Source organism: Corvus cornix, chromosome 3 (assembly GCF_000738735.6).
Source record: "Corvus cornix cornix isolate S_Up_H32 chromosome 3, ASM73873v5, whole genome shotgun sequence".
Lineage (NCBI taxonomy): Eukaryota > Metazoa > Chordata > Aves > Passeriformes > Corvidae > Corvus > Corvus cornix.
In genome coordinates, this window is record NC_047056.1 from 74,784,336 (window position 1) to 74,811,139 (window position 26,804).

General features: G+C 38.1%; 1 long non-coding RNA gene across 10 annotated transcripts in view; it reads right to left on the reverse strand.

The window, feature by feature from the left end:
- Nucleotides 1-26,804, reverse strand: part of LOC109950907 — a 207,493-nt gene that overhangs the window by 38,292 nt on the left and 142,397 nt on the right. For all 10 annotated transcript variants that reach the window (XR_002273169.2, XR_002273177.2, XR_002273175.2 and 7 more), the window contains 2 exons: nucleotides 11,823-11,864; nucleotides 3,762-3,842 (listed from right to left, as the gene is read on the reverse strand). This is a non-coding gene — a long non-coding RNA (uncharacterized LOC109950907). The remainder of the gene's footprint in view (nucleotides 1-3,761; nucleotides 3,843-11,822; nucleotides 11,865-26,804) is intronic.

A 26,804-nucleotide genomic window follows, 5' to 3' on the forward strand; every position in this document is an offset into this window, starting at 1 on the left:
TCCACCCATTTTTGCTTCTTTCCAATACTCTAGGCACAAAAACGGACATGAAATATAATTTAGTTTGTTCTCATCTTCCTCTCTCAACTCAGAATCCTAGAGATGATGTCTTTAAGAAATAGAGAAAAATAAAATCAAACCTATATATCAAATAGTACTCTTTCACGCTAACTGAGAAAGTGAGCTTGCTGGGAACCCTCCTTTCTCCAGTCTGAGGCATGTTGAGGTCTCCAAATGATCAGTCTTCTAGGTTACAGCAGTAATGTCTACACCATCTAATTCCTTTACATATTATATGAAGCAAAATGGAATTGACCTAATTTTTTTCCAAGTAAAGAAAAAACAACTAGTGAAACTCACAGACTGGTTAGAAATAGAAATTAATTACTTCAAATCAGATGCAAATTATAGGTTTGCCAGAAGAAATGAGTAACACAAGGTAACATTGATAAAGGGTAATTGAAGATTGGCATCCTGGATGCTACATGACAGAAAGCCAAGATGGCAGTCTGGTACAGCTGAAGAAAGTTTTGGCTGTCCCAAGTCGAGAAAGCAAAATTATCTGACATCAATTTACTTTTGCTTGGCTCTGTTTAGGATACTTTCACTGGAAGAGAATACAGTTCGCTGCTAATAAGCTCTCTATTTAAAAATGCATTAGAATATTTTCCATTTTGTGCTAATAATGAAACTTGAAGGATAATCTCAATATAACTTCAGAGTACATTATGCACAGGTGTCTTCCTGACTGTAGAACACCTGAAATCCATTGATTATATCCACAGTGGTAAGAAAAAAAGCACAAACAGCAACCAAATTAATTAGCAAGCTGCAGCATGCTGCCATATCAAGGATGGCTAAACATTATCTTTATTGGGGGTCTATGCATCTACCATGTCAATGAATATTATATTCGCAGCACTGCAGAAATTTTGTCAGCTACACTGAATTCCCCAGTGATATATGGGTGATCTACTGAAACAGACAGAGACAAGAAGGTAGAGTTCTGTTGGTCTGGATTGGACACAGAAATCCAGACTCTTCCAGTGATCCACAGATCAGTTATTATAAAACAAACCCCACTGGCTCCTTCACAGCTTGCTCAGCTGTTTTGCCACTATGTAGTTAAGAAGCCTTTAATCTTCAGGCTGACATAGGCGCAATGAGTCTACAGACTAAAATTTCATACACAATTTGGCTGAAAGCTAATTACTGCCTGTTATTCTAGCTGCTTTCCTCCAAGTAGAAGAGTGTGGGGACAAAATCAAATGCACTGCTTTTACTGCCTCATGCTTTGTGCTATGAACTGCAACTCTGAAAATATTAGTACAAAAATAAAGCTATTTCTATGTTTCAAGAGTATAAAAAGGTTGTTAGATAGTCATAAAATGCTGCTGGTCAAGATATATCCCTCAACATATATGCTTAATTTACTCCAGATTAAAATTCTGTTCTCCAGATTCCAGCTGAGGACATATTTTTACAATTGTTTCCAGTGAAATATGCATTTTCAGACCTAAGCAACAGTTCTTAAAATGGAGCTTTGTGATACTGAAAATGAGTCCACTAGAGGCAATTAACACACAAATCTTCATGCCCTTGTGTGTAACTCTTGAACTCCAGTGGGACTGTCCAGACTGTGCAAGGTGAGTAACATGAATCAGCCTTTTCAGGATCAGGGACTTCAGTGTAACATCACTAATACCATCACAATATACTATTTAAAATTCAAACAAGCATAAACATTATTCTAAGTGAAAACTGTTGTTCATTAAGTATAATAGATCAAACAGAATGAAGCAAATATGACAAGGGAGCCAGAAAAAAACAGCAGTAAAATCAAAGCATGTGAGCATGTATATAGCATGGTTTACCAAAGGTAAGAGAAAATACAAATAAGCAAGGAGATAATGTGTTTCAAAATTCAATAACCATGGAGAAATGATGAATTAATAAGGAAAATTATATCTTCAAAAAGTAATATTTGTGATGTACAAGATAGTTGAGCCAGATTCAAACATATTTTTTTTAAAAGGCAAATCACAGCTTTCAACAACGAAAAGCTTTTCCATAATCAGAGAGTGGTATAAGAAATGTTCTTAATGAAACAGTTGCACTGTCTTCTGTCACAATATCCTTTGATGACAAATTGTGCTTCAAAGTGAGAGCCAAGTCAGTTCAGATTCTTATTCTGAATTCCCCCTTAGGAATCCATACCTTTCTCTTTTTTCTGACTGTAGGTGGACCCTGAGCAGTTGGGAGCCCATGAACAAAGTCCACCCTTTCCAACTTCTTTCCCATGTAATACTCTTCTGGTTAATGTAGCTATTTATTGGACACTGATTTAAGTACTTCCATACATTTATTTATTTCAACTTGGAAAAGGACAACCATTTTGACACATATTTTTTCAAGTAAACAGTGTGTTTCTGCATTTCATATTCACCACCATTTCTTAAAAAAAAAAAAAATTAAACTACAGCTTCTGCAGGAGATTTCATTTATTTCCAGATAATCCATTAACAGTACTTCCACACTGTACACTTGAAAAGTGTTTTGCATCTGTATGCTATTTCCTCCCCAGTTTTGGTTCTCACTCTGAGTAAATCAACTGAACTCAATCCAAACAATTTTCTAAAGGATGTTGAATTATCAAATAAACTCCTTTATGCATTATAGGAAACTTATCCTATGAGAGCCTCCTTTACAATCAGCCTCACCCTTTCCAATCTTAAAAAATATCTTTGGAATCAAATTTGCAGTTATGTGAGTTGTGTATACTTTTGATATTCAACTAGTAACAGTTTGTGATGCCTATCTCGCTATAAGTTTTTAGGTAACTTAGAAATTTCAGAAAGGTCAGTTTCACTAGAAAGCAAGCAGAGAAGAAGACAAGAACATAATCATGCTGCTCTATAAGTCCATTGTGTGGCTATATCATTAAAGTAATCTGCAGTTCTCACTGCCTTGTCTCAGGAAGAGCATGAGTGATGGTATTTCCAGACTGAGAAGCCACTACATCCTGAGCACTATTTCTGAGCCAGGGTCACTTTGGAATAGCTCTGATTTTCAGAGCAGAATGCCACAGTGCTGGCAGAGACTCACTGTTGAGCTACCAGAACCCTTGGTCTGACCCAGCACAGGAGCTCCGGTGTGTTTTAATAAGGAAGCTGGTCTCCAGAAATGACCAGAATAAACTTCCTATTCATTTATCACATTGTATCCTCACATGCATTCAGCTTTATTTTTGAGGCAGTGGCCAGCCATGGCTGACTAAATTATACCAGGGCTAAGAACACTGTAAATCAGGTGGGAAACTTTAATGCCACCCTTGGCCACAATGACCATCAATCCTTTATCCCTGTTAGTCACAACTGGAATCCAGCCCAAATGTCTGCAGTCTTAAGCAAGATACCATCTCTGATGGCCGCTTTCCCTCAGACTTAGACTAGTCCAGTTTAAAAGAGCTCTCCTCCCCCACAACCCATGGAGGTGAGAAAAAACAGGGAGAAATAGGATGTTTTCCATAAAAGATAATTTATATGCAAAAAAACTGTGCTCCTGCTACAACCAGCAGTCTACAGTAGAATATTTTTAGGATACAGTTAATTCTGGCTTAGTTCCACAAAATGAACGGCAGAGCTGCCTCAATTTAATTACCACCCCATGAAGAAATCTGACAGCCCCAATGCAGTGCTTAGTAAGCATTTTACCTCAGACAGCTTGAAGATGTATTGTAGAACTGAAATTACAATACATACCATGACTTGTTCTGTCATCCTACTTTGGGAATGCAGCGTGCATGTCTCTATAATGAGCTGCCTGATATTCACCCACTTCACCTGTAGCAAACAGGAGTAAAACGTAAGTAACCATAAGCTGGCATATTAGTTGAATGCAACCTAAGATATTCATTTTTGGCAGAAGGTTTCAGATTATTCTAACTAGCCAGACAAGTTTAATACATAATTTACTGATATTTACATTTTGAAAACATTTTGATATTTCTAAATTATTAACCATTACAATCTGGGGGATAAAAATCAAACCAAAACCAAACAACACATAAACTCTGTTCTCTCCTTCTCCTTCTTACATTTCTGTTTACAAAATTCCTGGAAAGCATTTTAGGGATATAATTGCTACTATGTCTAGCACATGATAAAATATGTATAACTTGAACATATATATGCTTCCTATTAAGAAAATTAACTCCTCAAGAAAAACTTTTCTCTGCTACAATCAAAAACCAAAGAAGAAAAACAATATATTAAAAACAAAAAGTAATGAGACACTTTATAAAGCTTACACTAATGCTGTTCTGCCTTATTTTGTAAATAAAAGTATTTATGCTTAAAAGTATATGCTAGTCTGCACTTCTGTGAGTATAATGAAATTGTGTATCTTTATTAAAAACCCAAACAAGTCATCTAGCTTGTTTCCAGCAGAAGAAAGATTGAAATTTATTTATTCATATGAAGTCATACAGAGAAAATTGAGAAGCTTTATTTTCTTTTTAATTATGCCATTACAGCAGAATTGGACTTTGTCACCCTTCCTCTGGCTAAGCAATTTTTAGGAAGTGTGTGGAAAAGCAGTTAAGCCCAGGCTAAACGTTAAAACACCCACCTAGAGGAACTATTCATATTTATAAGAAGGCCCACTTACAGTACCCAAAAAATCAATCAGTTTTCATTGAATTAATCGGTGACTTAATGCCACTGTGAGTTAAGTGTCATAGTGAATAATGCTAAATGCTGTCTCAGAAGCCAGGTATGTGGAAAAGAACTGAGATGATTCTTCTGTTTCCCTTTTGGATTCTAAGAAAAAGTCATTGCAATAAACACAGGTAGAAAACGAAGTTTCCAATTATATTAGAACCCTTGGAGTCCAGATCAGACAAGTATGACATTCTACAGTACCAGTAATACAATCAGTGCTTATGAGTTTAGGAAATTATTTGGAACAGAATTTAAAATTTAGGATTTAAATGTCTTTATAAGCAGCAAAATACCAACAATTTGTGATATGATATGCTCATTTATGCTCGGCCTTCCTTTTTCTGTTTACTGCACCTGTGTTTAAGCCAGCACTCCTTTCCTTGTGATGGCCTCTGAACAAGGGATCAGATACTAAAAATTGTGCAGGTCATATATCTTAAAAAACTTTTGGCATTGCATACTTAGCTGTTTCTGAAGACCAACCCCTCTCTAAGACAGCTCAAGGTAAGAAACTAAAAGCCAAAAGGTCAAGAATCCTAAAATGTGGAACTGAAACAAGACAAGCTAGATTACACAAAAAAAATCTGATACATAAAGGTAAGAATATAAGATGGTCCAATCCATAGATTTAAAAGTTCAAATACACTTGAGAAAACCACTTGCTATACAATTTCTTTTTAATTTTTAAAAATAAGTGGGAACATCTGCCAGAAAAAATATAGTTTTGATTTTCCAAATGTTGGCACCCTTACAAACCCTGTGTACAATTAATTGGATTTGTATCTTACTCATTATTTTGAGTATCTTACTCATTTTGAGTATGAACTATTTTTCAAACTTTATTTTCTTTCTCTTACACAATACATCACCCTTTAAAAAATAGAAATGTTCCATCACCTTTCTTCAGGCTTACAGGGCTACAGAAAACCGAAGTACCTCAGGATTTCGAAAGCACTTCCCAGTCACTATTATTTGAAAGCAAGAGTTTTAACTCTCAAAGAGGCATGATGTCCAAAAAGAAACAATACTCTGAACAAAGATGAAAAATTGTAGATTACTTTCACAGGCTCTTATTCTACAATGGAGAAAATATTCACATTCTAGCCAGGCTTCTTTGAAAAGAATATTTTCCTTTTATACAGAGATAAAAAGCAAAGCTTTCAGGTCAGAGGCTATAGGGGAAAAGAGCTAATGTCTGCCCTGCTTTGATGTTACAAGTAGTGCCTTGTTACAGAAGTGTATTAGAGCTACCAGTAAACTGAGCCAGCAGTTTAATAACCAGTATGGGTGGCACATGGACTATTCATGTGCAAGCAGTCATGTGCATTACCAACAACACACAGACCTTTATTTTAACATGTTTACATTACTTTAAAATATAGCATAGCTAAAAGGTAATTTTTGATTTACAGATTGCGTAGGAAGACTTATAAGTGTATCTGTAACATCGATAGCCAGCAATCTGGGATTAAGGGTTCCTCTCTGGGTAACATGTAACACATACAAAGGGGTTTGTACTGGTGTGGAATATCTGGGAACAGCACATTTCAGTCTGTGAGTACTCAACACAACAGTGATGATTAACAGTATTTGGTGTCTCACTTGCTTTTGAAGCTGAAGGACTGGAGGTTGGAGAAACGAGCCCAAAACAACATGGTCTGGTGCACTTGTCTTTCACAGATTCCTGGGAGCTGAAGGACCAAACACACCAGTTTGTATTGGTCCTAAAGCACCAATGCCTCTAATGGACCAATTTACCAATTAGCTCACCTTTTGGAACAGTATATCTCAAAATTAAGAATATGCTAGAAGGACATCAGTAAATATTACCCTTAAAAAACAATCAAAAATATTAATTAAACTTTTGGTGTCATGTAGCACCAAGCTGTATAACAGTAAAAAATACCCTTAGGGAAAAAAATTGAATTATTTTGGACTTAATTTTTTTTTTGTACCCACGTAAATTGAAACTTGGTAGGAGTACTAATCTTCAAATTAGCAAAAATAATGTTTATTCTCTTAAGTATTTGATATCCTCCAGCAGCCCACTACATACAAAATTTCTGATTAAGTTTTCTATAATTTGGAAAATTATGTTTGTTTGGATATTATTAGTGAAATACTAATTGCCAAGTGAGACTATTGATTATGCAAGTATGAAAATTACATTATTACCATATAATAGTAATATTATATACATATATACAGCTATAGCTGTAGCTCGAGCATTGTTTAGTAGACAGAGGGATTGTTCACCAAAATCTCTCAAAAATCTCAAGTAATCAGAAAGCTGAAACATAAAGACTCTACATTTGAAACACAGGTAGATAAACCCTGGCAACTTTTCTTGTGCATAGAGGAACTTCTGTAACAGCTCTAGATTTCAGCCAGAAGTGAGCCACTGCAAGAAGGATAACAGGGGTTTGTCAATCACTTTCAGTAGGGAGTTTCTGCAGAAAAAATGGAAAGGATTCAAAAGAAATGGAAAACCAGCAGAAATACTGGGAATGGGAAAATGAGAAGGAACATGAGTTCAGGGGAAAGCCAAGAACAAGGAAATAAAAAAGGCTAGATATATGAGGAGCATGGATAAAGAAAGAAAACTGCAAGAAATAAAAAATGGGGAACCTTAAACAGAGAGGAACAAGGGAAATACCAGTTTCACTAAATGTTTCCTGGTACAGCAGCAAAGAAACAAATCACTCTCCCTATGGGTTCTGGTACCTGCCACAAAAAGTCCAGGAGGAGTTTTTGAGTCTGATTATTCTTAACAGATTTCCAAATTACATTTTTAGCTTTCTAAGCTTTATTTATAAATATATTTAGGATGAATGGTTCACTGGAAACATTGGAGAGCACAATGTCCTAAATAACTGCAGCTTTTCTAGACTTGGTCTCCACATAGGTAAGATAGGTTTTAACTGATGATATTGGCTTCTGAATGCTATGAAATCACCCTGTCCCTCTGCTGGAAGCTACACCTCCAAAAGCACAAGTGTCTGAAGGGAGCTCATCTTCTGGTCCCTCCCTCTGTAAACCTGCTGTGCCTTCTGAGGCCATATAAACTCTTCACCACATAGACATAAGCATGTGCTGTATGGAAAAGAGGTGCAGCAGAAAAGGCTCACAAGCCCCACCACAATACCATCAGGAGCAGAGAGTTGTAAACCAGAATCCAAACCCACAGCAGCTGTATTCATCTCCTGAGGTGCCTCAGAGCTCTTAACAAGGACAACAAAAAATGCGGACCTATTCTTTCAGTGACACACAAAGATTACATTTTGTTTCTCTCAAATGACTGGAAGTGCCGATGTTGTGATGGGCCATGTCTCTTTTTCTGTTTCAACATCTGTTTTGGAAATCTCCAGATTTTCCAGAGGTTATAGGCTACCTCCTTACTAACACAATTGTGAAACACTTAAAAAATTCTCTGCTCTGATCTGCCAGTTTTTCATCCTGCCTGCACACCAATTTCTGCCCTACTGCTGAAGTATCTGCAATGGCTGGTGGGTTCCCCAATCCCTTTCTCTTTTCGTATGTTAGCATAACTCTACTCCATCTAGATCAGAATGCTTTTTAAATTAATTTTCTCCTCTTTCTTTTGGAGAGCTCCCATTCTAGCTCCCATAGCAGGTCCAGAAGGAGCAGGTGAGGGTTTCCAGATGGGAAGTAAGCAGGGTGATTTTTGTGTGCAACCCATAGCAATGCAGGGTGCAGTCAGGGATCCCCAGCAGGCTGGCGTGCTTCCTCCCCCAGAAAACTTCTTTTTTGCCCTTGTTTTTTCTGCAATAATGAGTCACTGGGAACAAAGACCATCCAGTGCATGTGTTTGGGGAAAAGAAAAAACCAAACAAATGAAAAATCTCTACTGCTAACAAGAAATAGTGATGACACTTTTCTTTACAAAGCTATGTGACTTATAAACAATATGTGACTGCCACGTGCTAAAAAGGAACGAGGTCTCTAGTGAGAAAGAAACTGTTATTCTTAAAAGACAAAGTCAGGAGATACAAAAGGGCATACATCATTTCCCTCTGAAATTGTATGATAAAATGACAGCAAAAATCAGCTTAGAAGCAACATGTGAACTAGCCTTCTGTGCCTCCTGCTCTCTTCCTTCCAAGACTAAATGGATCTGTGTCTCTCTTTTGTCACATTGTTGTAACTTTCATTCAGTCTCCCCACTTCACCTTGACCGCATCTGAACAGTGACAATATGTTTCTTGTTCTTCACACTTTTCCCAGCAAGGATCACTGACAGCCTCTTACTTTGTATTTTCTCGGCTTTTCAGGCAGGGATTTTTTTTCTTCTTTTTCCCCAGCCATCATCATTGCTACTTGGAGAGAATTTGGTTCAATTTCCATTTTAAACATGAAATGTTTGAATTAGCTCATAATGTCTCCCAGCTTGCAGAGGAAGGAGCTGGTCTTTAAAAAAGAAAAAAAAAAAGTTTCATTTTTTGCAAAATAAAAAATGAAAATCTGCAGAATAATCTTAAATCTCATTTTATATTGCACATAGAACTTCAAAATAATGAGAGCTCTTCAATTTGGAAATGATTGGGGTTCTAGACATATGAATCAGAGAGAGCTGTAAAATTATTAGAACACAGCAACTTCTTTCGTAAGCACTTCAATTCAGAGGTGATCAAAGATTCTGGACTTGCAGAGCAATTTCCTTGGCATTTGCAGGAAAGCCTCACTCTTTCAAACTGAAGCACACTTAACACTATGAAGAACTTCAATAATTTTAAATTGACATGTACTATACATGCCTAGAAATCCAATTTAGGTTTTAAATAAAAACACTGTAACTTCAGAAGTATGCAGAGCCCACCCACAACAGAACAGCATTCTAGCCTTTCCAATTCAGCCTAGCTGTTATTTCTCCCATGCTAGGTTTTCTGGCATGAGGAGCTGCTGAAACATTAAAGGTGAGTGGGATTTTTTTTCTTTTTATCCTTACCTTCTGGTTATCTACTAGTATTTTCCTAAACTCAGTAAGTGTCTGGACCACCTTAGTTTGCAAGCTGATTTGCACAGCGTGAATGGTAGTTTTAAATACTTTTTAAATATTTTAAATTAAAAACAGAAGACAGTGTTTAAGCCAAATCAAAGATGTAATATGTTCCCAACCAAAACTTAAATTATGATGAGTTTAAGTTTGAAAATTTTACATATATATATATATATATAATAATAATAAATTTAGCTGAGCTGAGGCTTGCAAATAGCTTAGGTTTGCAAATAGCTGCTCTTAAGGGAAACAGAGTACACTGAGTTCTGAAACAATACTGATAGAACAGGAGAATAAAATTAAGTCTAAATTTTAAAAATACATCTCAACTACACAGGAAAAAAAATTCATGGAAAGTCCCCTGAGCAAGACAGGTCTGTGTCAGCAGATCTTTTGCTTCCATGCAAGTTGTCCTGCTATGTAAAACAGACTCCTGTCACCAGCCAACCTGTGATGCCTCTCAGTTTTGCATAGAATGCAACCACCTTTCCAATCACACTGGCCAAACCAGAAACCCTTCCTGTAGCCCAAAAGGTGAAACTCAAGGGTTTTGCCTTATTGACACAGAGGCAGGATGGTGTGAGACATATATGAGGCAGCCAGTGATATTTCAGATAGGATGAGGTTTCAAGATTCAGTTCTGCAAGTATTCTGTTCAGTTCTAACCAGGTGCTAGAAAGACATTAACACAAGTTTGAATAGGCCTTGATAATGCTGGGGACAACTGGTGCACCAGAAACAATTAGGTGGAGGGAATCGATCAGATTAGGTAACCCCAAATGTCTCCCTCAGGCTTTAAAACCATACAGAAGTTGTTTTGTTTCATGCAGGTGATGCAGTGGTGGATGGAAAAGCCCCAGACAGCAAAATCAACTTTTGTCACAAATGGATAAGACTTTCTGCCATTATTTTAGATTTTACCACCTGTAAGTAGCTTCTCCAATGTAAAGCATGCTAAAGTACTTTTATTTGGGAAAGAACTTCTGGAAGTCATCTGGTTCAACCCCTAATTCAGCAGAGAACCAGCACAGATCAGGTTGCTCAGGATTTTGTACAGTCAAGATTTGAATATCTCCAAGGCTGTAGTTTTATAAATCACTAATACTTCTTCATGTTTTCATCTTTGAAACTACAGCATCCTAAAATTAGGAAATTTTAAATTTTCTGCCTGAGACATTGATAGTCAGGCCTGTTTCTAAAGACAGAACAATTCTATGAAATATTAATGTGGTATAAACCAATGCAGGTGCTCTTGAATGTTTTTAGTTCTACTGGAGTTCATGTGATCCTTGATAAGAATTCTGTTCTGTTCACCATGGGTTATAGCTTAGCCTCAAGACTTAGTGGATGTGTGACTTAGTGTGAATTTAGTGGAGACTATGATGTCTATAAACCCTTACAAAATCTCACACAAAACAAAAGGTATTAGTAGGTTTCTATCTTGAACTATGCCAGGCTCAGTGTCAGACAGCAAAAGTGCTTACAAATATCCATCACAATGTTCTCAGGCTTATAAAATTAATTTAGCCCCTTGTGGTGCAGACTGACAGGAGCTAGTAGTGAATGCATTCTAAAGAATGCACCCTCTTTTCTCAAAAATAGAAAAGAACACTAACCCTCTCCAGAATCCTTTAAATAATGAAACCTGAAGTATCTGTAACTGGACAAATGTGTGACAAAGGTTGAGGACCAAACCAGAACCGTCAGACACAAAGTTGTATGCTTTACATGCATCTTAATTATTTTCTACTATATTTGACTTTCCTTTTCTACATTTGCTCTGCGTGAAGTTTGAAAGCAAACTTGTTCTGGAAATGGTAGGAGAACTGTAGTCATGGCTTCAAATGGGAAACTATCTACATGTTCACTATTAAATGTAGATGCAGTCAGAAAAAGATGAGACAATAAACAAATATTTTCCAGTGCATAAATTCTTCATAATTTTAACTACAGTCTTAAAGTACATTTAAACATATTTATGTATATCATTTATTTCAGGAAAAAACTTTTTTAGCTTACATTAGCATTTAATTTTGATGCTTATCTATTGAAATAAACTATATGGGAGAAAAATGTGGTCCTACCTTCCATGAAGCTGTCATTTGGCACTGTTCTGTAAGACAAGGCTGTTCAAATAAAAGAGAAAAGTAGTTAATGTTAATACAACTATTTTCTGTAGTGTGGTGAGATGACTCCTATAATCTTTGAGCCAAAATCTCAAAATGTTCATGACAGGACAAAAATCTAGAACTCTTAATCTGTAGATAATATTTCAGCTTCTCTCAGTATTGTTGTGCTTTGAGCAGTTTAATCTAGCAATTAAGAATTCCCTTTATGCACACAGAAACTATCTGAAATTAGCAGCCTTCAGCCTTTCCAGAAGCCTCGGGCCAGGAGGAGATAAAGGTAAATAATGTCAGAAAAAGTGTCTTAGCTCAATAAGCTCTACTAATAACTTCATAAATTTCCCTTTAGGATTCACCTCAACCTCTTAATATGTTTTAAAAACCAACCTGCCTAATGTCCTAAAGTTTAAAAGCATGGTAACATATGTTTTTAAATACCATTTTTCAATACTAATTTGAGAAGATTTTGAACTAAGAAGAATGGTTTTCCAAGTCAAAACCAGTAGCTCTCATTTGGTTTTGCTGTAGTTTTTTCCAAAAAAAAGCACTCATTTTTTGTTGTGTCCATGCTTGAGACAGAGAAAAAAAAATGAAAAATGTCTTAAAAGATTGAAAAAAACTAAAATAAGGCTGCAGATTTTCACAATGAATTCATTAGATGAGTTGTCCCTCCCATAAACAAATAGCCCTTAAGACATGAGCAATGAAAATTGTTTTCTATTCTAAGCGGAGTAAGTGTTCCCCTCTTTACCACATCCACCTATAAGACAACCACCCAATTTTGAGAAATAAAGAGATTGTGGTCTGGTAGGACCATCTCGAAAGAACAATTCAGAATGGGAGATGAACTGAAAAGGGTTTTCCACATATCCCCTCGGTGCAGAGGCTGTTGAATGCTTCCTCCACTCTCATCTACCAGAGCTACATCAGAAAACTGCTGCCAGTGGGAGTATCCCCCACTGCATAAAGGCATCAGCATAAACCAAGGCTTAGTGTGCTGAGTCTTTGTGCTTTTTTAAGGACTAAATTCCTCTTGAGTGTAGAATAATTAGAATAATTCTCCATTCATGACAGACTAAGAGAAATTACTTTAGATTTAAAAGAATCCAGTTTTGTTGAATCTGGTCTTGGTATATGTTTGCACAACTTAGTCCAAGTTGAAGGATCTTAAACTATTAAAAAAATGTATATTTCTCCTTTCTAGTAGATGATTCACTCAAAGAAGTTACTAAATTGGATGATACACTGGATACTAAATGGTGTGATGGGCATTGTAAAGTCACGCAAGTTTTCAGCACATGATCTTAAGGCACTCTGGGATCTTGAAGGGTGTATGTAGTGTTGCCATTTGACTTAATTTTTTCCTCCACCAGACCCTCCACCTTGTGCAAATGTAGAAAGAAACATTCCAGGGATGGGAAAAAAGTACAGAAGACCTTGAGTGCAGAAATGCCTGATGCTGCTCTCTGGACTGATGGGCAATGTGAGGTCAGCACTAACCAGTACAGCAGCTCGTTAACTTGCATGGTGGTGGGGAGCATGGGCAGCCAGGAGCCCTCTCTGCTACACCAACAGCTCCTGCGACCACACGGGCACACTCAAATTGTGGGAACTAATCCAAGGCAAGCAGCACTCCTTTCTGGCTGGTTTTGCAGGTCATCATAGACCCATGAACAAACCCAAGAAGAACCCCGAGCTTGTGACTTTTCTGCTGCAACCAGCATACCCCCACAGCAAGAGAGATAAGGAGTGAGAAATGCTGGAGGGAGTTGCTCCAGAGACATGAGCTGAGGGCATTCGAAGTTCTTCCAATCATTCTTGTAAGAGAGGCAGCAGAACAATTTTGAGCAAGTTTCACCAAGTCAGTAACACATTTCAAAAAACATTTAATTTTCTCTCTGATGAAATGAGCAATAAAACTTTAAGGTCCACATTAAACGTGTGTTTTTCTCTGGTAGATTTTTTTTTTCATTCGGATCACTACAAGACACATGTAAAAACATGGAGGAGATGAGAAAACATGGAGGAGATGAGAACTTGGAAAGTGCATTTTCCAAGGGTCCCACTCCCTCTGCTATTGTGTTTCACTGCCCTTCTCTAATCACAGAATCATATAATCATAGAACCACGGAGTGGTTTAGTTTGGTTTGGTTTGGTTTGGTTTGGTTCGGTTTGATTTGGAAGAGACCTTAAAGATCACCAACTTCTAAGCCCCCAGCCATGGGCAGAGACATCTTCTACTCAGACCAGGTTGCCCAGAGCTCCATCCAACCGGGACTGGAACACTTCCAGGCATAGGACATCCACAACTTCTCTGGCCAACGTGTTCGAATGTCTCCTCACCCTCACAGTAAATAATTTCTCCCTAATATTTAATCCAAATCCCTCTTTTTTCAGTTTAAAGCCATTACCCCTTGCCCTTACCACGTGCCCTCTCCAGCTCCCTTTTAGTTCCCTCCTTGTGTCCCCCCTTTAGGCACTGGAAGGTGCCATAAGGTCTCTCAGAGCCGAAGTCCCGGAGGCAGAGATGCGGCCCCCATTCCGGCAGCACGCACTGAGGTATCGCTGGGGCTGTTCGCCACCCTGCGCTGCCGGGACAGGCGGCGCCCGGGGGAAGGCGGGCGGTCCCAGGCCGCTCCCCAGCGCCCCCGGGAGCGCAGCCAGAGGGAGTCGCCGGGCGGGCGGCCCCTTTCCTCCCTCCCTCCCTCCCTCCCTCTGCCGCTGCCCCCCGTGTCCCTCTGGCCCCGCTCCCACGGGAAGCGGCGGCGCTGACAGCGTGCCCGTGTCACTCCGGTCCGGCTGTCACTCTGCCTCGGGCCGCTATTGAGGGCGGCGAGCGGGACAGCCCCGCCCGGCGCGGCCGCCGATCGCTATCGCGGGGCTGCGGCTGCCCCTGCCATGAACCTGCCGGCGGGATGGGGGCTGGGAGCGGGAGGGGGCCGGCAGCGGAGAGCCGCTGATACAGTTTGGTTTCTTTTCTTATTTCCCTCTCCTTTCTCCGGCGCTCAGTCTTTTGTGTCAGCTTTCAGAAATGCTCTGTTTGACTGGCAGCCTGTCACAGATCAGTTACCACCTAAAGCCGCTTGGCAGGGAGAGGTGACGGCCCAGGAAGGGATCTAAGTGGGTTTATCAGTGCTTCTTTACGCCTCGTGAGCTCCTTGACACAAAAGGAAAGGGTATTAAAGATCTAAAGCGAGCCCAAAAGCGTGAAAGCTCCTTATAGGCTGCGAGATGTGGATGTGACTAAATTTTTAAATATTTTGAGTTGATGCTATTCATTTTGCCAATAGAGTAGAAAGAATTTTTGTTACAGAAATGAGTGTATGTTCCACTTGAGTGAGATTTGGAAAAGGGAGGAAGTCCCTAAATATGTGCTTGGAATATTACAACTACCCTCTATTTACAATCATGCATCTGTTTTAAATATATATATATATATATACACACGTATATATAAAATCTGGCTTCTTTTTGTTTTTTTAATAAAAAAGAAACCAACCCCCAGTCATTTAGCACATAGACCGTTCAATTCCTGCTACTACTGCTGAATTCATTTAGGGGGGTTGTGTTTGTTTGTTTGTTAAACTTTAAACATTGTAACATAGTAAGAAGGGTTGGTAATTTTGAAATCCTATAAATGGGAAGCATGGAAAAGGTCCAGAATTCATTAGGTATATGCCATATCTCCTTTCAGGCTCTTTTATGCATGGATTATTGTTAAAGTGGTGTATTTTTAGCATGCCGATGGCTTCTCACAGCACATTACTACAACCATAATGGTTACACTATAGGCAGCAGAGCACAAAGCCTTTTCTTTTGTTCCTAATTTAGCAGATCTCAAACTCTTTTATTGTCTGATTTAAATCAAAACACAAACATTTCTATGGGAGATAACATCAGTAAGGTGTGTGATTTGGTGGTGACAAAATATAGGAAAAGCCAGCCTACATCCTGGTGGTCAAAATAAACAGATGTTTTCCATCATTTGTGTTAGGGAAATTATACGTATTCTAAACCTCACATAATCAGAGGGTCATATTCCATCCTTGGTGAATGTTAATGAGAGTTATTCAGGGATCGAGAATAGTCATGTTCAAGATTACCTTTTTTTCATTTACTCTAAAAAATGGGGAATGCTTATTTATTAATTTTATTTTTCATCTTTTTACACAGTTCATTTTGAAAGTAAGTTTTTAAAGTGTTTGGGATCATAACAACATGGGGAGGGGAGGTTCAAATACAAAAGAGTAAGTCTCAATCCATCTCTGATTCTGTATAGTCACCCAACTTGTTTTTCACATCATTATAGCCCCTCCTAGCCTCCACATCTGCTGTCTACCATTTTCATTGCTTATAAGCAGCAGGTGAAGGGCCCAAATGAAAGATTTAACAAGACTTCAGTGGAGCTGCTGCCCTGAAATTTCACTCCCCTACACAGTGCTCTTCCCCTCTTTTTGTCTGAAATAAAAAGTGTTTTTCTCAGACCATTGTCTTGACTGTTGGCTAATATTGTCATCCTCTATAAAGTTCTGTATATGGCTACTGAGCTGAAAGTGAGTACTGTTAAAATATTTTCATGCTATTTCCTCAAATTTGTAAGGCAGGCAACTTAAATCATCCTCCCACCCCATTGTGATTAGAAACCTGCAGAAACTCGAGGAACCCTGTTTACTGGTGCAAATATTAAGCCAGCAAATTAAGTGCAATATGTGCACTTATTGTTCTTATGCTTTCCTTTTCAGGGTGCACAAAAAATATTAGGTGTCTACTAGACCAGTGAAAATGGAACATTTGATTTTTGAGCAGTTCTGATTAAATCCTGCTGCAAATAAAGTTTGAAAAGAAATACATCAGAAAAACCAAAAATGCAGGGAAACAAAATACATTTAGTTGTTCTATCCACAACTAAGATTTAAATTTGTCTTCTTTTATTTTTTTTGTCCTCTGTAAAAATGATCAGACTTTCACTTCATTTCCAAATACATTTGCAAGCACAGCACCACATCTCACCTCCACCAGATCACCCAGCAAGGACCATAACTTCTCAAGCTGCATCTACAATGAACTTGGTAATTCCTTTGCAGGGTTAACCAGAAAGACTACTAACAAGATAAACCTGTTACCTGTGAGGTGGATTGAGGTAAACAGAAAATCCAAACTAATCACAAAATTAACTGTGGTAGAATGTCATCAAAATGAAGCTTTTAACAGGCATAAACCGAGATTTGAAGTTAAGAACTTGCAAATCTAAAGCCGAAACTTTAGATGGCATCTGATTTTATCCGAGGTAATATATATTATGGGACAATGAGGTCTACCTTAAATAAGCTAAAATTAGGTTAAATTTATCACTGCAAAGAACGAGACAAGGTGAAAGACTTGTCAGAAGTGCACACAGCAGTTGCAGGCACTCAGCAAGGCAGCTGAGATTCTTTGGGAGAAGTAGGGATGTAGTCCCCTGCAAACACATGAAGGTCATTTGAAGTGCCTTTAGATGAAGTTCATAAGTACTGGTCATAATATTTTCTTCATAATATTAAAAAAAATAAATGTTGACATTAATTCTTTAAGTACATAGCCTTTCTCAGATTATCCAGGAACATCTAAAGCAGAGATCTGCCCCAGCTGTAGGGCTGATTTGTTCTCTACTTCCTGAAAACCTGGCACATTTTGGGGAGAGAGAGGCTGGAATTCTTGGATTTATTTGTATTTATCAACAAATTGAGGCATTGGCTGTGCTAAACTAGAGTCTGATGGTGGTAGGGGTCTTCTGTGGTAGGACTGACAAGTTGCTGGTGCTTAGGGAACAAGGCAATGGAACTAAGCACCGTACCCATTGTTTACAAATGTTACATGGAAGGATCTTTTAAACCAGTGCATCTGAAAAGCTACTTTTTACACTCACTTTAGTGTTCTTTGACACTGTCAGAGTGGTGTCCATACAGAATGCACTTCAGTATGGGTAAAGATGTGGATGTGGTGCTAAACAAGGGAAAATAGAAGAAAATGCTGTCTGTCTTTCATTATTTTACTTCCTATGGCCCTTGGCCTTATCTATCAGGGTTCTTGTAACATTTTTTCCATCTTAACATATGAGGTTTTGCCTATAAAGACAAAACACCTGCATGCACCTGTAAAACTCCCACAGGGGTTTGTCTCCTTTGCCAGTCACTCTTTCTCAACCTTCCATGAGTAAACTGCAGTGGAAAGCAGTCCTGCTTAGCCAGTGCTCAATTCCACAGCTGGGCTGCAGAGGAGGCCACAGTTCCTTGCTATCCATCAGAGAGGGAAAGAGATCTCAGCTTTCCAGTACCTGAGATACATTCAGGCAAAACTGACTAAAAGCGCACTGTGGAGCCTAGTCAATACCAAAGATGAAGAGGAGTCCACAGAGAAGAGAGGGAGGGAATGAGATGGAAATGAGAAACTAGGCAGGAAAGGTGCTGATTTTAAACTCCCTTCCTCATAAGGAAGCCTTGAGCCACAGCATCTAGCCTTTTGGCTGCTTTGCATTTGCTACTTTTTCTGAAGGCTGCATTTTAAGTTGAGCTTTTTAGTCAAATGCTTGCTAAAGCTGCAAGTGGCAAGAGAGAGCTGAAAGTCACAGCCTGCTCTTCACTGGCCACAAGCCGTGGCAGGTGGCATGTGGTCAGTGACAAGAGCTCACTGCAGGGACTTGTGGCCACAGCATCCAGCTCCTCAAGGAGGGGAGCAATGGTACCAGCACACCAGCTCTCAGTCACTCCAGCTATGAAAGAGACAGGGCAAAGAAAAGATAAATGACATTATTTCCATCTGTTGCAATACAGAAACTCACACCACGGTAAATTAAGCAATCCACTCGATGTAACCGGGCATGCTGATAGAAACCTAACCAACCATTCTTACTCCGAACCTTCACCTGGTGAAGCCAATATCAGTTTTGGGGCTTTAAGTTTCAGACAAAGTGAAACAGAGTATTGTGCAAAAATAGGTAGACCTTTCTGTTGTCAAAAATGGGATTTTCACAGACACAGGGCATATTTAAAAACTGTGGTTCAGCAACAGTGACAACTATTAGTGTTCAAACTTGAAAAAATCAGAACCCTTCTAATCCAAAAGTGCTGCCTCTTTACCTTGGCATATTTGAACATTAAATTTAAAGGTATAAAATATGTAACAGGTATAAAGGATAAGTATAAACACAGTAATATCATGCTTGCCAGTAGTTTTTTAGACATGATTAAAACAGCTGGTATCTACCACACAAAGGCAGTTGTATAACAGAGGCAGAAAACCTTAATCTTGTCTGCGAGGCCTTTAAAGTTTCCACTAGGATGAAGGGTGCTATAAAAATATTTTTAAGCCTGTAACTAGCAAAAATGACTTCATTATGATCTCATGTGCTGCCAGAGCACCAATTAAATTGACTTGATAATGTTATGATTAGGCAGTACTTTTCATCAGTTACAAAGCTCTTGATTGAAGAAGAGATTTGCAACATTGAAAGAAATGACCTTGTGATGTGGATTTTTATCAATGACTTTTTACCTTGCTGGTTTCCAATTACATGACAAATAAATAATAGTACTTGCAGCTTCTATTATACTTCTGAGGATCCCAAAGTACTCTGCTGATTAATTAGCTTCACAAGAGCTGTGAGAGTTAGATACATGTTATCCCATTCTTATTAACAATTCAGAATTCAAATGTGATATCTTAGCCCCATTCAAATAAATGGTAAAAATCCTCTTGACTTTAGGAGGGGTAGGATTTCACTCAGACAATTTAAGCAGTTTGACCAGAAAATATGCTGTGCAACAGAGCTGGGACATTTCTCCTTTCTCACTATAAACTAATGTACCCAAGGTTTGAATTACACTCCCTGCACTTCCATTGTCGAAAAGCCACCTTTAAAAGTCATAACATACCTCTATGAACTTAATTTAAAAAATAATTAAAGCAAATTTGGTTTTTTGGTGGAGAAAAAGAGGGCAGATGTTCCACAAAGCATTTTTTCAAGTCCTTTTCAGTTTATAACGTAGAAATTTGAGAGCACTTGCTTTTCAGTGTCTATATGAACATATACATTGAAAAAATGTGTATTTGTATTAAATATGTTCTAATATTTGTCTCAGCAGGAATTCATAGAAGAAAATCAATGCACAGTACAGTAGTCTACTTGGAGTTTCTTAGCTCGTGCTAAGGCAAGTTCAAAATTAAGCAATTACATCATAATAAAGAATAATTTGGAAAAAAAGCATTTGTATTCCTTGATGCTCTAAAATGTGTACTTCATGGTTACAGCTCTTTCTCAGAGCTAATTGCTGTTTAGGATACAGTGCAGTGGGTGTTCTAGTGCAGTTGCTGCAGACTCCTTTGAAGAGTTATAGAAAAGAAGGAGAGATGGACAATTTGTTTTTAATTTTTCAATTATGGAAGAGAGTTGAGACAAAAACAATCTTTCTGCAGTCAGTTAAAAAAATGTGGCACCTAGAGCAGCGACAGCTGCACTGTATTGCTTGATGTCCACCAGGCAGGCTGGCTCCCTATCAGAGGAGAAATGGAATCTGAGCTACCTGCTTATATTTGGAAAGAATACGTAACCAACTAATCCTTTGCCAAAAGAAAAAGCATTAAAAAGTTCTTCCTTTTCAGGGATTATAGACAAACTCAATGCCTATGTCCCAGTCTGAGCTAAAGTAATTGTGATAGCAACCCTAGATCATTGCTTCTTTCTTCTTCAAAAGATATTCCAAGGATCTTGGAGTGAATGTGAAAGACTCATCATTGATTATTAAATGCGGACAGAGTGGTGAAATGTAATTCCTGAACTGGTTTTCATCTTGTAGAGTTGGTGGAAGCAGAGTAGACCCTGGAAAGGGAAAATGAACTAGTGCAAGAGATGCATCTGTGTGGAGAATGGGAAGGTGACACTTTCAGACCGTTGTAGAGACTTACAGGACGTGAACCACTTTTGGCCAAAAAAAAAAAAAAAAAAGAGAACTGAGGGGTGACCCTCAGTACTAACTGCACAGTAACCAGTGTCAGAAAAACCAAAGCTGAGGATTGCTAATACTACTGCAATTAAATGCAATTAGATGGTGTGAATCAGAGCTGATTAGTCTGCAGGGTACAATAAGCATTATGTGGGCAGACTAGCCCAACTTGGCCCTGCATGGGGATTACAAGGTTTCTAATGCTATGACAATTTCACAATTAATCCATTCTTTTAAAACATCTTTACTCTTGCAATGTCTTTTTATTATAATAAATTTACATTATAAGTTTTGAATTTTTTATATAATATGAATATATTATAATAAGTTATGCTATAGAGGTACCTCTATTATACAACCTTGTAATTTCATTTGGCCAGGATGCATTAAGTGCAGTAGTAAGGAGAGGGAAAGAACTTTACAATCAACATTTAATCTGGCTGTCAGCTCAATAACAGAAAAAAAATGAAGTAGGTTTTCACAGTATCCACAAAGGCTCTAGGCAATGCGAACCTTGGGCCTTAAATTAATGCTTAGAGACAAAGCAAAGCATAAGCCATTTTACAGTTGTACACAAGTGGCTTTATTGGTTTTGACCCATAAATGCCAAATTTCACATAAACTGTGGTGTAACAGAAAAACTTCTTTCAAGTCACCTTTTGCAGCCAGCTCAGAAGTCATGTACTGTTCTCCACATGATTTCAAATCCTGGAATAATAGAGTGGTTTGGATAGGATAGGACCTTAAAGATCATCTACTCCAAAACTCCCTGCATGGGCAGGGATGCCACCTACTAGATCAGGTTGCTTGAAGCCCTGTCTAACATGGCCTTTAACACTTTCAGGGATAGAGCATCCACAACTTCTCTGTGTAATCTCTTTCAGTGCCTCACAACCCTCAGAGTAAAGAATTTCTTCTTAACATCTAACCTAAATCTCTCTTTCCATTTAGAACTGTTCCCCCTTGTCCTATCACTATCCACCCATGCAAAAAGTCCCTCTCTCTCTTTTTTGTAAGCCCCCTTTAAGTACTAAAAGGCTGCAATGAGGTCTCCCCAGAAGAGAGAGAAGATTCTCTCCTTGATGCTGAACAACCCCAGCTCTCTCAGCCTGTCCCCATGGGAAAGGTGCTCCTGACCTCCGATCATCTTTGTGGCCTCCTCTGGACCTGCTCTAACAGGTCCATGTGTTTCTTATGTGGGAACACCAGAGCTGGATGCAGCACTACAGGTGGGGTCTCATGAGAGCAAAGAAGAGGGAGAGAATCACCTCCTTTGCCCTGCTGGCCACCCCTATTTTGATACAGCGCAGGATACAGTTGGCTCCCTGCCCATGAGTGCACATTGCTGGCTCATGTCCAGTTTTTCATCCACCAGAACCCCCCAGGCCTTCTCTGCAGGGCTGTTCTCCATAAGTTCTTCTCCCAGTCTGTATTCATGTCTGGGATTGCCCCGACACAGGTGCAGCACCTTGCACTTGGACTTGTTGAACCTTACAAGGATCTCACAGGCCCACTTCTCAAGTTTGTCCAGGTCCCCTGCATGGCATCCCATCCTTCACGTGTGCCAACTGCACCACTCAGATTTGTGTCATCTGCAAATTTGCTGAGGGTGCACTTGATCTCACTCTCTGTCACTGATGAAGATACTGAAGAGCACCAGTCCCAAGACAGAACTCTGAGGGGCACCACTTATCACCGGGCTACATCTGGATAGAGTCATTGACCACAGCTCTCTGTCTGTGTCCGACAATTCAGATCCTAGGTTAAAAAATCCCTGCTCTTCACCATCTAAGTATTACTGTTAGGCAAAGCAAGTTCTCCATAGTGCAGCATTCCCCAAATCCACGTGCATTGTATTTTAGTGACTTCTGGCATATTACCAAACTGTTACAAGCAACGTAAACTGGTTATGCCACAAATTATGCCTGTACACACAGGCAGACATAAAATTGTTAGCATGATTCAATTATATTCTGTCTTTATGGACATGAAAATGAAGACAATATCTTGGAAGTCTCTGTGTTGACAATTCACAATTAGGCTTTGAGTAAGTGGAGATACTTTTATGACAGATATAAAAAATGAAACAAAATCTCCACAGGATTTTCAAAAGTTTTTATTTATGTTCACAGATCCCAAAAAATTCTGAAGATATGCCTGCAGGAAGACATGTTACTACCTACTGGGATATTAGCAATAAGATTTATCACCTCGTTCCAAAGACTCCCAGCAAGAAACTGTCCAACTGAGTTTGGTGAAAATAGATAAAAGGTTTGACCTCCAGTCTGTAATAACAGCAGTGGACACCAAACTAGATCATCTGGCTGGCAGGGTGAATTAGCTTGACCACTAAGTGGGTGTGATTAAAATCAGGGATGGACAGACTTTCTAGTAGACAATAAGAGAAGAACAACATAGATCACTCCATTTTCCATGTCTTCTGGCATACCATGATTCTCTTTTGGAAGAATATCCTGCAAGGCTGGACAAATAAATCATAAGATCTAGTTGTCTGCTAAGGCTGCAGCTGATGAAGGAAAAAATGGATTGTGCATGATTCTATTAAGATCAAAAATGGCTACTTGATTTTTTTTTTCCCATAGAAAACTTCTATGCTGAAAAACACAGAAGATATTAAAAAAAAAAAAAAGCAAGTAATTCACATGTGCCATATATATATATAGAGTGCTTTTTTAATCTGGATATTTGTGTCTCTTCTCCCTTCACCTGTACTCTTCTGCTTTATTGAATGCAAACTCCAAGAAGCTTAAATCAAATATACAAAGTCACTAAGTTCAAGCAGATTTGAAATTAGGTGAAGAAAGTTCACTCAAACTTACAGACTGTACTTTTGGCTTCAGCAATTCTAAAAACAAAGATAATCTATATCCAGGGGGTAAGAACCTGAAGCAACACCTGAAATATAGATAGTCTTTTCAAATGCAGTTGATTTTAATAGACTTCTCTTAAAATGTCCTTTGATTTCCTATTGGTTGATAGGTGGAATGTGGCAATACAAACCTCAGAAATTATTATCTCAAATATTTTTATATTGGTATTCTTACAATCATCATTTCATTAATATTCAAGATTTGCCATCAAGATTATGGTTTATGAAAATGCTAGGCTCTGGTAGTTCATAAAAAATACTCTTTCTGTACTATTTATTTCCTGTTAATTCTTACACGCCACCACTTCTTTTAACCATCTACATCCCAGCTCAGATGCTGTTTCTCTTTCTTTCCAGCAAAGGATTACATTTTTTATTTGCCCAAAATACTCTGATAATCTGTTTTTTTACTTCTAATATGGATTTGGAGCATTGTCTGCATTTTTAAAGATTCCAAAAATAGGCTAAAATGTGGTTTAAGTAAGGATCATATGATGGGTAGCATTCATTCAAACAAATGTATGCAACTTGTGTTGCTATGCTTGCCATTAATGTAGCACTGCATAGGAAAATAAAATAAGCTGAAGCAGTCAAGAACATAATACTGAAGTAAATACACACAAATTGTAAACCTTGGTAGTTCATACAAACCCAAAGAAAATGCTAACAATTAAGATATATAAGGTGAAGCTTCATAATCCATACAAACACTGAGAAATATTTTGCCTAATACATATCCTGATACTGAGTAATTTGAAGCTAAATCATTTTACATTACAAAGAACATTTAGGAAAGCTTCTTAATTTAAAGATCCTCTCCCTAGAAAAATAGCCAGTGACCCTTAACCATGCTGCTATTTCCAGCATATATGTGAATATACATGCTGAAACTTCACCATCATAGTGATGAACTGCTTCCTTAGGTGTGAAGAGCTTTATTTTCCCAGTTATAGCATGAATAGAAGACAAACAAAGGCATGGGGGAAAAAAGACAGGAAAATGTGTATGGATTGAAATAGGATGCAAGGGAATTAAGGAATGAAGGATGTGAGGAGGTGGAGGGAGGAAAAAGGAAAAGAATATGTATACAAGGTGGTATTAAGAATTTTTAAAACCCTGCATGAAATGAGGGATTAGAAAGAAGAAAGTCAAATCAATAAATGGTGGGAAACTATGCTGGTGGGAAATTATGCTGGTGAAAAAACTAACTGGGGGCTATAGGAGAAGAAAAGCCCTTTGACCTCACACATCAGTCCTAAGTGTAACCTGCTCTTAAGCACAGAAGAAAAATAAAAGCTGAATAAACCAATGATGTTTATAAAATCCGTAGATAGTTTTCTATGGATATAAGATGGATTTTTGGACAAAACAGATTTTATAAGTGAATATATACCTATGTGTGAGCACAAACTTTCCAAGCTGTTAGCTCTGGGATTTCAGGTGCAAAAATTAGCTATCGAGGGTAAAGGAACTGAAGTCTTATTTAGCCTCACAGTTCTCTGTTGCCAAAGAGCCAGAACTTAAGTAGTTCACACTGCAATTTTTGCAGCCCAAACCAAGCACGTACCAGCACTATTATATAAAATCAATATAGAAATGTCACCTGCAAAATCCCTGCCCACTCTGCCTATCCCTATACCAGGTCATGTGCATGTTAGCAAAACAAACCAGCTGATTCACACTGCTCCTGCAAGGGGGAGTATTTTTGCATCCAAACCTTTACCGTTGCCCTTTTTGTTGTTGTTGTTGTTGTTGTTGTTGTGGTTAGTGCAAACAGCAGAGAAAATTCCTTCTGCTTTATCAAATGGTTCATTAAGAACCAATGCTGATGAGTTTCTAATGACATTGCCCCAGTTGTCTGCAGCCTCCCTTCATTTCAGTCCTGCAGGCAGTAACAGTCACAAAAGTCTTAGGAGTTTCATCACCATCACCACCAGTGGAGACAAACTGGCTGTTGTGACCAGAATCATCAGGCTGCGTTACACTAGCACAAAGGGGAAAAAGGGAGAAATCCTACTGGTCAAAAGTTCTACAAAACACAACTCCTGACACTCCTGAATTCTTGAGCATGTTGCTGTTAGATTTTACTTAGCACAAATAAAAGAAGTAAATGCTCACCCATAAACATAGCATGTTTCTAACAAGCCTCATTCTTTCCAGTATGAAATGAAAGTTAATTAGATATTAAAAGCTACAAAATATTTATTTATTTATAAATATTATACAAATATTAACAATTATTATATTTATTATTGTATTTATTATTATATTTATTAATTATTAAATTTATTAATTATTAAAATTATTGATTATTAATTATTATATTATGATAGATATATTATTATATAAAATATTTATTTCTCTTTTTGTTTGGTTTGGTTTTGGGTTTTTTTCCAACAGTTTATTACAGCAGCTATGCTATTTAAAGACAAATAAACTTTTTCATCAAAAGAACTGTAAAGATCCATGAGAACATGGAAGAAAATCATCTCACGGGTACTAACCTCATACTAATCCACTACTTCATAGTCTTATGCAGTCTGCAGAGTATTAGAGATCCTTGTAAAAACATAAGTGACAACTTCAGAATTTTTTTATAGTTTCGTAAAATAAATCTGCAATGGATAAAGCTAAACCAAAGGTGATGTTTTTAGCAAACAACACTCATAATAAAGATGTTAATGGGTTTATCCCTTTCCATATGTTATTTCCCATTTGTTTTTGGTTTGCTTTGAATCTAAATTTTGATGTTTTTATTGAAGTATCATGAAAATATATACACAAGAGTTTATAGGGAAAACATCATAATACAACAGGTATCAACCTGAGCACAAGCACTGGAAGAAACATAATTACTTTGGAAAAAATGCAGATTGCAGAGGAATGTAATGGATGGAAGAGATGTCACTGTACTCAAGGAAATGGTATGCAAAAAGGGGTGTTCCCATTATGGGCACTACCTGGCAAATCCTGTTCCTATTTTCAGGCCAAAGAACCTCCACTAAAAGATTCGGCCCTGTCTTTAAAGTATTGTCCTGATCTTTTTCCCATGAGACCTCCCAAGGGGGCTCA